Genomic DNA, 12,541 nt, shown 5'->3' on the forward strand with positions numbered 1-12,541 from the left:
TCGTGGTGCTTCTGGATGTTTTCAGGGTATATGAGTATATATAGGCGAAAGAAGTCGGTCAGGGGAGCCACAAGGGGCCCACGAGGGTGGGGGCGCGCCTACCCCCCTGGGCGCGCCCTCCTGCCTCGTGGCCTCCTCGTTTCTTTCTTGACGTCCACTCCAAGTCTCCTAGATTGCGTTTGTTCCAAAAATAATTCTCCCGAAGGTTTCATTCCATTTAGACTCTGTTTGATATTCCTTTTCTGCAAAACACTGAAATAGGCAAAAAACAACAATTTGGACTGGGCCTCCGGTTAATAAGTTAGTCAAAAAAATTATATAAAAATGCATAGTAAAGCTCATCAAACATCCAAAACGGATAATATAATAGCATGGAACAATAAAAAATTATAGATACGTTGGAGACGTATCACTGATTCAGATCGAAGCCACTCTCCCGAAGCAGCAGAACAGAGGAGGAGCAGGGGCACCCGTAACACACTACACGCTGCGGAGAAGCCGCCCGCCACGCCCTACGAGTCGCTGCGCCCAACCTGCACGAGCCGCCGCCGCACCCAACCGTCGATCCGCGCCCCCCACGCGCAACCAGCGCCGAGCGCCGCCACGACCAACCGCGCACGCAGTCCACGCCCAGGCCGCGCCGATAGCCCGGACCGAGGCCGCCACCCCGGCGTCCCACCCACCGCCCGCAACCGACGCCATCGACAGCCAGATCTGGCCACGCCAGATCGAGCCCCCAAGGCAGCTAGGGGGAGCCTCGCGCAGCCCACCACGCAGCCCCCCAGGAGCAGCCGCGGCCGCGCAGCACGCATGAGCTCCCGCCGCGCCCTGCCGTCAGCGCGCCGCCACCAGCATGGACCGGCTGCCCGCGCGAGCCGCCACCAGCCGAGGGGAGAGAAAGCCCCGCCGCCGCCTACGCAGGCCAGGCTTCGCCTGGCGGCGAGGAGGAGGGAGGGGAGCGGGGGCCCTTCAGAATCACAAAGATCGTCATGCCAAGATCAAAATAGTGCCGAAGATATGTAGTCTATGCAAGCCCCACGAGCAAACGGACTCTGCTTTTCTGATTAAACAACCTGTTCGATCTGTGTCCTGTCTGTCCAACCAAAACACAGAGCAAAATAAAAACACGGAACAAAGCACCAAATCGACGAGAAAGAAACACATGCACCCGTCCATGCGGATGCTGGGGCCATGCATGAGCAGCAACACTGCCAACTGCAAAGTGCCGCCAACTTGCTGGGGTAGTTTCAGGCGTTGCTGCCTCAGAAATTCGTCATCGATGGAGAGGTCTTCATCAGGGTCAGAGACAGCACGGGATATTCTGCTTGAAGTGACAGTTCGGGGGTGTCGGGGCGTGCATCATGCATGCATGAAAGGGTTTGGATTGTTTCTGGATTTCGACTGGCTCGAGTTAGGTAGATCAACACGAAGCAAACATTGCAACGAGCACTAGAAAAACAAGAGCAACTCCAGCACACACGCCCTATTTTAGGTCGTCAAATGGTTTGTGGAGGTGATCACTATAATTTAAGAAGACTCCGTAAGTTACGCGCAAATTCAGATTCTCCATAACGGAACGTACGAAAAAATTCTGCCGATGGGACCAAATTTTCATATGCTGTAGCAATTCTTCTGCAATTCAATTGACACCGAGTTGGCTACTATTGCATTCCTCATAGGCACTTGCGATTTAAATTCATGGAACAATTACAATTAAACTAAGTATGTTAATACTGGCATAGAACTAAGCTAATCCCTCCGTTTCTAAATATTTGTCTTTTTAGAGATTTCAAATAGAGTACCACATACTAATGTATATAGACATATTTTAGAGTGTAGATTCACTCATTTTGCTTCGTATGTAGTCATTTGTTAAAATCTTTAAAAAGATAAATATTTAAAAACGGAGGGAGTAGGTACAACCAACCTGGTTGCGGCGGCAGTGGGACGGGCCGACGCAGGCGGTAGCATTAATGCCACGATGGCGCGGAAACGGTCCTCTGCGGCCTCGTCCCACATTGGTCGGCATAGAGGGTGAACGTGCAAAAATATCTGTAACTTTCTTAGAATGATGAGTATATTACATTAGTCTCGATATTACAGAATTATTTCAAAAAATTCTGCATAGTTCCGCTTTTTTGGATAATATTGTCCAAAACAGGCAATAGGCTGACATGGCTGCAGACTGGGTGGTCAACGGGTCAAATCTGGCCTACTTAGTGAAAACCAAGTTCAGGGGAGGGGCGGGTTGAAGCTAGCCGATTTTGATAGTTCAGGGTTGAATACTAGACGATTTTTAGAGTGTGGGGTTGAATCTCGGACTAACAAAATAGTTTAGGGTTGTGATTTAAATATCCCGCTTCTGCAAAATAAGCCGATCCAACAATGAACATCCCATTCTCTATGTGAGGCCCCATGGCTCGTTGATGGATTGATCAATCGATCGATACCTTTGAGCCATTGGCGATCCAAACACCCACCAAACAAATAAAGGACCATCTCGATCGGATTGATGCACGTACGTAATAAAGCCGTGGCCAAACTCCTGCGATTCTCTTCATTTCTTTGGAGCTACTACACAATCCAACCAGCATCGCTGCAGGAATTATTCTTGGCCCAGCATGGAAGTGGGCAACACAGCCCCGGCGCCCTGGGACCAGCATTTACATCGGAAGATTCAACCAACAGCGCTCCTCATTCCGAGCAAGTTTTTGTTATTACCTTCGAGGACGGAAGAATCTCACCCGCTCCTGTCCGCATCTCCCCGGTACTTAGCAGCAAGAGCAACCAGGTGAGCAACAGCAGGATGAGCATTAAGCAAGGACATTTTCGCGCAAAGGAAGGATGTGAGCAAGGACCAAGTGGCTGCTGGATGCTGCTGCGGCGACTGTCCTGGTGAGGAGTTCAGTGTAGTGCGCAGCAGACAACACGGTACACACAGCCCCTACCTGTTCTTGATTGCAACTTGCAGGACGAAGGGAGACAGACAAGGGCCCCCTGTGGCCGATGCATATGCGCGGCAGGAGCAACGGCTGTGGCAGGAGGACCCCTCTTACTTTGAGGCGTTGGGATGTGGGGGAACAACGTCCGGTAGAAACTACCCTTTCAGGGTGAAAACTGTGAAAAAAGGCGTGTAGGAACTTCTCGGGGTTTTGCGACATGTTGGAGACATGATCTTCAACGGGCATGTGTGCGCACGAGTGTTTCATTAAGAGAGACATTGCTAGTTTCTGTTGCATGGATGTGTCTAGTGGCTCAACACGACTTGACCTGTCAATTCGAAGGCGGCATTAGGCAGGAAGAACTGTGCTTGTTTACCTAAACCCACAGCTGGTTTACTATTTATGCTTAACCGGTTTGGCAGTACAGCGTCAGGTCGGTTAAGTTATCTTCTCTCTTTTTTTGCCCCCTTTTACCCATGGAGATAGAGTTACGATGGAGAGTCACGAAGTCCTCGATACACAGAGGTCCACAATGTAACCATACATACGTGCATGATGGTAACGGATTGTCATTTGATAGGATGGACAATGCATTACTTGGCCAATATCTCGTTAATGTTGATGCTTCCTTCGTAGAAGAGGACAATGCAGGATCCCGTGGTACAGTTATAAGAGATAGCAATGGTATGTTTGTGGCTGCTGCAACGGCCAAATTAGAGCATGTGGCGGACGTGATATCGGCGGAAGCAGGCGCTTTTGTGGAAGGTCTCAAACTTGCTGGCAACTTGGGATTGAACTCTATTTTGATACAATCTGATAATGTGATCATTGTGGAAGCTCTCCAGGGAAACTCGGGACACTCAATGATCGCGGCTCCTATACTAGATGTCTGTCGCTCACTTCTTAGTGATTTCGGGAAGGCCTTATTAGAGCATTGTAACCGAGAATTTAATATGGTAGCTCATGCGCTAGCTCAAAATGGACGTGTTGATCCACCAAGCTTGTGGTTGGACTCACCTCCGGAATTTATTACTGGTTTTTTAGCGGACGATGTAAGCGTTGCATAATTTAATAAACTAGCCATAAAGGCATTTCCCTCAAAAAAATTAGATTTCCCTCACCTGGTTCCATCTGTTTCCACGCCATCTCACCTGGTTCCATCTAGCAAATTGTCCGCCAAAATTTTGGCTGCCCACGATTTGGTGGGGCGGAGGTGGGCAGAAACCAAACAACCCCGTAGTAACTTGCCAAGAACTCAACTGTTACCTCCATCAGTGGTACCACTTGACTATGACATAATATTTACGTGATTGCCAAATACGCATGACAAGCATGATCACCAGGTCTCTCAATTCTTCGTGACAGTTCACCAGTGAATGCAATAACCACTCCCAGCAATTATCAATCAGAATGACATCTGTTGGGAGGGGCCAGACCTTCCTCATCGCCTCCCAAAATCGCCCTTGCATGGCCACACGTCGGTTTAAAGCGTAGTATAGTAATACCTAAGCAGATGGGTCAAAAAAAGTAATACCTAAGCAGAGACTTTATTTTTTTTCTGAGGAAAGACGAAACGTTGTTACTGCCATCGGGGCACTCGGGCGCAATAGTGTCCACCATCTATGCTAAAACTAGTCCTCTTTGGGTCATAGATTTTGGACCCCAATGCTGACAAAACATCAGACTTGGGGCAGCTTGGAGCGAACGAAACGTTCGATCCCAGCGACCCTTGCCAGCGAACAAAGAAAGGGCTTGGCTTCCGAGTCTCCTATTTGGCGCGCTAGGCGTTAGCAAATGAGCCAGCCCACATCCCTTCACCCCCGTGCACCCTTTCGGCCGGCCGATGTGTCGGGTCAGACATCCCCTGTTTTCTAATTTCGTTTTTATTTCATTTTCTATTTCTTTTCTTCTTTAAGTAATTTTTGATTTCGAAAACATTCAAAGCATTTGTGAATTTTGAAATAATGTTCAAGAAATCATAAAATGTTCGTGAATTCAATTTTTTCCACAAATAATCAGAAAATATTTCAGAATTCCAAAATTATTTTTGATTTTTAACAAATCGCATATTCAAAAAATATGCATGAATAAAAAAAATTCTGGCTTTCGTAATATGATCATGATGTTTTTTCCAAAATGGTAACGAAAATTAAAAATGTTCACATATTTCAAACATATTTCCCAAATTCAAAAAATTCATCAATTCAAATAATGTTCGCAGATTCAAAAAATATTCATGAATTTGACTAATGTACATGTTTTCAAAAAATGTTTGTCAAAAACCAAATAATGTTCGTGAATTTAAAAAATTCCCAAATTTTAAAAAGATTGTCGATTCAAAAAATATTCACCAAATAAAAAATAAAAAATTCATGGATTCTATTTTTTTTAATGATTTTAGAAAGTGTTTAAGAATTAAAAAATGTTTGTGTATCCAAAAATGTTCATGAATTTCAAAGATGTTCTCAGAAATGAAAAATAAAAAAAGAAAATGAAAGAAAAAAATTAAAAGGAAAAAATAAAAAGAAAACATGAACATGAAAAAAAGAAAATGGAAAAAGAAAAGGCTGAATAAGAAAAAACCAAAGAAATAAACTAGTTTAGGGAAGGTTCTAGAACCTTGCAAAAACCGGTGCGGAAAAAACGAGTGCGGGCTGGCCCATACATAGGACATGCACACTGGAAGGATACGCGTTGCGTCGCTACTTGTAGACCTGTGCTAATAGTAACGTGTTTGGCCATCAATGCAAAACTTGCCATGGTGGACCAAAGTAATTTTCCATAGCCATGAAATCAAAATTGCCATGGGAATTAATTATTGAATATATAAAGAGAACATAAAAGTTGTTGAAAACTTCATGGGACCAATAACAAAGACAAATTTTGCCACTGTATGTAAAAGACAAAAAACATCATAAATTTGACATGGCCAATTTGAACAATTTGCAATCACCAAAAGTTTTCGCTAATCAGTAATGGATTTTCCATGAGCTAAGTTGAGTATTTGCCCATGTTTTATTTTTTCCATGGCAAAAACAGGAATTTGCCATTGCAATTTTTTTGAACAATATGCCATGGACAAAAAAAGTTGTCATACTAAAACATTAATGGATTTGCCCCATGAGCTAACTTGACTATTTGCCATGGCAAAAAATTGAACAATTTTGCATGGACAAAAAGTTGAGTATTTGCCACGGTTCTTTTTCCCATGGCAAAAATAGAAATTTGCCATGGCAATTTTTTGAACAATTTGCCATGGACAAAAAGTTCCTGTCCTAAAAGGTAACAAATTTTTCACGAGCTAACTTGAGTATTTGCGATGGTTGTATTCCCCATGGTAAAAACAGAAATTTGCCATGGCAAACATGCAGCTATATGACATCGGAATTGAATAAGCACATTGTATAATCATTAAAACATGAATTTGCCATGTGTGGGAGAAAAATGGCATATACATTAATCCGAATAGTTTGCCATGTGTTATCAATGGTGATTACAAACCCAAAATATGTCAAGAATGACAAATTCTATGTGGAATTCATCTCCTCTTCCGTGCACCAAAATTCACTCTTGTTCTAGTTCTTAACAAGGCATGATGTTAAGGCAATTTATCTGTAGGATAGCACTAGCAGAAAATAGAGGCAGTGGTATATGCCATACCCTCGTAGGAAAGAGCAAATAACATATTATTGTTGCCATGGCTATTATATAGATGTAGTTCTAATATAAAGTGTCCACGGGAAAAATTAATGAAAAATAGTCCCAAAAATTGTGAATTTGCCATACGGTTTGTATGCAAAATTTTCATGTTAGAATTTGAAGATTCAGAAATTTGTTCATTGTGGACATTTAAGAAAAAATAACTTGCCAAGATTGGAGAACAAAAAAATCACAAGAATTTTCCATATGAGCATTGTATGAATTTGCCATGTTCATGAACATGGACAAAATGGAAAATTGTCAAGCACTTAGAAGAACCCATCGGGCAAGGCTCCTGGTCCGGATGTCCTTACATCTGAATTCTTGCGCACATGTTGCCAACGATCAAGACATATTTATGTGCAACCTTTGAAAAATTATTTGCCCTCAATGGAAGGGGATTTTAGAAACTCAATTAGGCCTTTATGGCCCTGGTACTAAAAAAGCATGATGCCTTGTCTCCTTTTAACTACAAGACCAATAAGTCTGATCCACCTCTTTTGTGAAACTTGTGACCAAAGTGCTATCACTACACCTTGATCCTAGACTAGTGAGATTGTCTCCACAAATCAAAGTGCTTTCATCGCCAGAAGATCATCACAACTTTCTGCTTGTCCAACAAACTGTGCGTCAATTACACCACCTTGAGGCCACGCGCGTCCTTCTGAAGCTTGACATTGTGCGTGAGTTTGACTGCGTATCTTGGCTATTCCTTCTTGAGGCTATGCAACACTTGGGTTTTGCAATGAGATGGCATGACTAGATCTCCATCGTCCTTTCCTCGGCTCCCACACGGGTGCAGATCAATGGCAACGCAGGCCCGCCAGTTCTTCACGCATGCGGTCTGCGTCAGGGGGGATTCCCTATCCCCCATGCTCTTCACCATTGTGATCGACATGCTAAATTACCCGCTGCAATGGGCTGCCAGCTCTAGCCGTCTCACCACGTGTCAAACCGTTTCCATCATATTCATGTTTGTTGTTAACATGGTCATCTTCTGTCATTCGGATCTGATCGAGTTTGCTATGATACATGATTTTATTTCACATAACACATGGAATGTTTTTTAATTTTTCTACTGGTCACATGGCACTATAGAAACTTTTTACTTTCTATTTTCTCATGGCAATTTTACAATATGATCGTTCCTTAAATCATGGCAATTTTAGGGAAATATTGTAATGGTCACATGGCAAATGTATAAATTTTTGTTTTGTACATCATGGCAATTAAAAAGAATGACACGTCAAATTTAGGAAAGTGTGTTTCCTATATCACGCCACATTTTACGACAATGTTATGATGGTCACATGGCAAACATATGATTTTCTCACATCCACAAAATTTAGTAATGGTTTTCTACTGGTCACATGACACTTTAGATTTTTTTAATACTTTCTCAAGGCAATTTAATAACATTTTCGTGTCCTTAAATCATGGCAATTTTAGAGAAATATTACAATGCTCACACACAAATGTAGGAAATTTTGTTTTGTACTTAATGACAATTTTAGAAAATTTATGTTCGATCACATGGAAAATTGAGGGCATCACATTTCTTATATCTTGGCACATTTTACAAAAAAATTAAAAGCAATGACCGGAGAACAAAACGTTCTATAGTTAATTTTCATTAATTAGGATATGTACACGTACAAAAAGGCACAAACCGCCAAGGAAAAAAAATCAACCAATGCCAGTTTTGTGAAACATGGGGAAACTAAATTATATGCTGCTCAGACCAGGATTTGATCTTTTGTGCTTTGGTTAAGTTTGCTCTGATTTCTGTAGCTTTTAAATCCTCTTGGAGATAGAATTTCCATCCACTTGTATGTACTGGCGCCTGTCAATTTTTTTTTATGATTCCTGACTGGCCAGATCTAGCAGCCCATCAATATGACATCAAGCGCAATATCAACAGGTAGGAGTTGAGCTATCAGACATCATTCATCCAAGCTCGACATGCCACTATTGTTGTTTGGGAATAGATAGCTCCATCAGTTCAGGGCAAAATTGCAATCCTAGAATAGGTGGGTCAGTGTTTCTTCCACATTATCTAAACATAGGACACATTTATAGGATTGGAGATGCATACTTTTCCTCTTTAATAAATTTTTGGTGTTTATTCTATCATGGAGTAACAACTAGAAGAAGATTTTGTGTGTGAGTCTGGCTGAGCATTTCCACAGCAGCTTGAACAGGTGGTGGGTCTTTGAAGGTCCCATGATGGTCTTGTAAATTTTCATGAAGGAGAACTTTGGTGATTTATCACTCAGGTACCACACATCAGGTTGATCTTGAGGTTGAAGATTATGCAGTAGAGTTTGTAACTGAAGGAACTGAGAATATGCTTGTCTGGATAATGGCCTATGGAACTGGTCCTCAAGTGTTTGTTGTTCCCTCATGTGCTGATATGTGATATTCTCATTTTTTAGGACTCATTGATGGAGAACGACAATAATTCTCGAAATTTTTGGCTCAGGCTGCAGTCTAGCCAGTTATCATGCCAGAAAATATTGTGTCACCTATGCCTGGTTTGCATTGGGAAATATGTCTGTACTTATGCATCAACTTCAGAATATCCTTCCACCAGAAAGAGCCAACACTTCTATCTCTGGGAGAAACCTCACAATAGTATATTTCCCAAATGATCTTGACCCGTGGGATATTAGCTTTGTTGAGGAACTTATGCATTAATTTCATTAGAAGGGCTTGATTATGAGAATATGTATCCAGTATTCCCAGACCTTCGTGAATTTTAGGTTGACTAACTTTCTCCCAAGAAATCATGGCTGGCCCTTGATCTCCAGATCCATACTTTTTCCAGAGACTGTGCTTGAGGAATTTGTTAATTTGAATGATGACAATTTTAGGTATACTCGAGGTACTTATAAAGAATATGGGCATGCTAGCAAAAGTAGATTTACCAGTATCAGCTTATCTCCGTATGAAAGGAGAGTTGAGCACCCCAACAATCTTCTCTCAATCCTGCATAGCATAGGTGTAAAGTCTCTCACTTTAGGTCTTGAGAGGCTAATGGGCAGGCCAAGATATGTTATAGGTAGAGTTCCAATCTGATAGCCCAAAAGATTTGACAAAGAATGCATTTTGACTCTGGACTGTTGATGGAGATCATAGTGGACTTTGAGTAGTTGACCTTTAAGACAGTGAAACTCGCATAGTGCACCAGCAAGTTTTTGATGTGGATGAGCTATCTCTCTTCAGCAGGAATGACTAGAATTGAGTCATCAGCATATCGGATTACTTGGAAGGGTAGGAATTATGCAGAATAGGTGCCTTAATCATCTCTGCTTGCATGGCTTCATTAAGCATGGATTGTAATAGGTCTACATCCAGTACAAAGATGAGTGGGGAGAGGGGTGTTGGTGTCAAGACTGGCAAACCTCAGGGTAGGGGGTCACGAGCTATGGATCTAGGATCGATGGGTAACAAGGGACGACGAACATAGTGTTTACCCAGGTCCGGGCCCTCTTGAAGAGGTAAAACCCTATGTCCTGCTTGATTGTATTGAATGTATAATGTGGTTTACAGAATAGATCTACCTCGAGATCAGCATGAGCTAAACCCTAAGGCTATGAGGTGATGAATGTAGCTCTAGTCCTAAAGACTAAAAACCCTTGGTTTATATAGACACTAGTAGGGTTAGGGTTACCAAAGATAGATTACAATAAGGAACTAAAGGGATCCTATGCCTTCTTGACTTGGAGGGCACACCATGGCTTCATAGATCTCCTATCACTATACGGCTCCACCAGTCCGGCCCATGTACCATGGGCAGTCGCCCCGTGGACCCCTTAGTCCATGACTCCCTTGGTAGCCCCCAGACTTACCTCCAACGCCAAGACCTGTATCCGATATCCATTCATCCGACCAGTATTCCGCTTGTGAGGCGGGTTCTTTAGTACGTCTCTCCCTGTTCGAAACCAGGAGAAGTCTTGAATCTAAAACGGCAGTTTTGCTTAGCACCAAAGGTGATAATAAAAAATAACACTCAAGCATAGATGATGCCTCCGTCTGACAACTTTTTCTCTTTCAATACAAAGAGTTGCGTCCGGCCATAACGCCGGGCAGTTACTATTTCTCGAAGCATGGCTCGAGGCCGACACCACGTTCGACACGTCCCCTCGAGGTGGAGATCTGTCCCGCCTTTTGGGGGATATGGTTAATGATTTTGATTCCCCTTGAGGGAGTCCTGGATTAGGGGGTATCCGGACAGCCGGAGTATATACTTTGGCCGGACTGTTGGACTATGAAGATACAAGATTGAAGATTTCGTCCCGTGTCCGGATGGGACTCTCCTTTGCATGGAAGGCAAGCTTGGCAATTCGGATGTTAGATCTCCTACTTTGTAACCGACTCTGTGTAACCCTAGCCTCCTCCGGTGTCTATATAAAGCAGAGGGTTTGGTCCGTAGGACAAGGACAATCAGAATCATAGGTTAGCTCCTAGGGTTTAGCCTCTACGATCTCGTGGTAGATCAACTCTTGTAATACTCATATCATCAAGATTAATCAAGCAGGAAGTAGGGTATTACCTCCACCGAGAGGCCCCAAACCTGGGTAAAACATCGTGTCCCCTGCCTCCTATTACCATTAGCCTAAGACGCACAGTTCAGGACCCCCTACCCGAGATCCGCCGGTTTTGACACCGACATTGGTGCTTTCATTGAGAGTTCATCTGTGTCGTTGCTGTAAGGCTCGGTGGCTCCTTCAATCGTCAACAACAACGCGGTCTAGGGTGAGACTTTTCTCCCCGGACAGATCTTCGTGTTCGGCGGCTTCACACTGCGGGCCAATTCGCTTGGCCATCTGGAGCAGATCGACAGCTACGCCCCTGGCCATCAGGTCAGATTCGGAAACTTGAACTACACGACCGACATCCGCGGAGATTTGGTCCTCGACAGATTCGGGCCTGCGTCAGGAGCGCCGAACGATCACGACGAGCACGACTTAGATCTGCCATCGGACAATATTCGGGATATCGCGCCCGCAGTAGCTCCGGACCTAAATCCGGAGCAGATAGCATCGTCCGAGGAAGGGGGGATGGACCCCGCCACGGAGGCCGCACACTCATCGGCGTTGGAGCCAAACACAGACTCCACCTCTAAGGAAACCTGTCTCGCCGGACCCCTGGACTCGTTTCCGGTCGTGGGTCCCGGACCGCGCGCGTCCATGCCCATCGAAGTCGACTGGGTGCCAATCATGGAGTTCACCACCGGGGATATCTTTCAGCGCTCGCCCTTTGGTGACGTGCTAAACTCTTTAAGGTCTCTCTCTTTGTCAGGAGACTCTTGGCCGAACTATGTCCGGCTCGAGTGGGATACGGACGACGAAGATCGCAGCTCGCCCACCACCCACTTAATAGCCACTCTCGATGACCTAACAGACATGCTTGACTTCGACTCCGACGACATCGACGGTATGGACTTCGATGCAGGGGACGATCTGGAACCACCGCCCACGGGGCGCTAGACTGCCACCTCATCATATGATATATACACGGTGGACACACCTAAGGAGGACAACGGTGACAAAAAGGACACAACGGAGGATGAACCCCCAGACAAAAGCCAAAATGACGGTGCAGGCGCCGCTCAAGTCCAATCACAGTAAAAATAGTGATAACAGCGAAAGGAAAAATGACACCCCGGTCGGCTCCAGAGGCAACAACGACCATATGGACCCAGTGATGGAGCAGGATGAGCCAGGTCACGCCAAACACAGCCCGGAGCAGCAGACGCCTGATCACAGCAATCCCGAGGGTCAAACCCACCAACCCGCCCCCGGAGAGGAGGACAGTCTGGATGATGATGCATTCATCATCCCGGAAAAACGCCTGGAACAAGATAACCTCCGCAGAAGGCTGATGGCCACTGCGAG

Source organism: Triticum aestivum, chromosome 1B, assembly GCF_018294505.1.
Source record: "Triticum aestivum cultivar Chinese Spring chromosome 1B, IWGSC CS RefSeq v2.1, whole genome shotgun sequence".
Classification (NCBI taxonomy): domain Eukaryota; kingdom Viridiplantae; phylum Streptophyta; class Magnoliopsida; order Poales; family Poaceae; genus Triticum; species Triticum aestivum.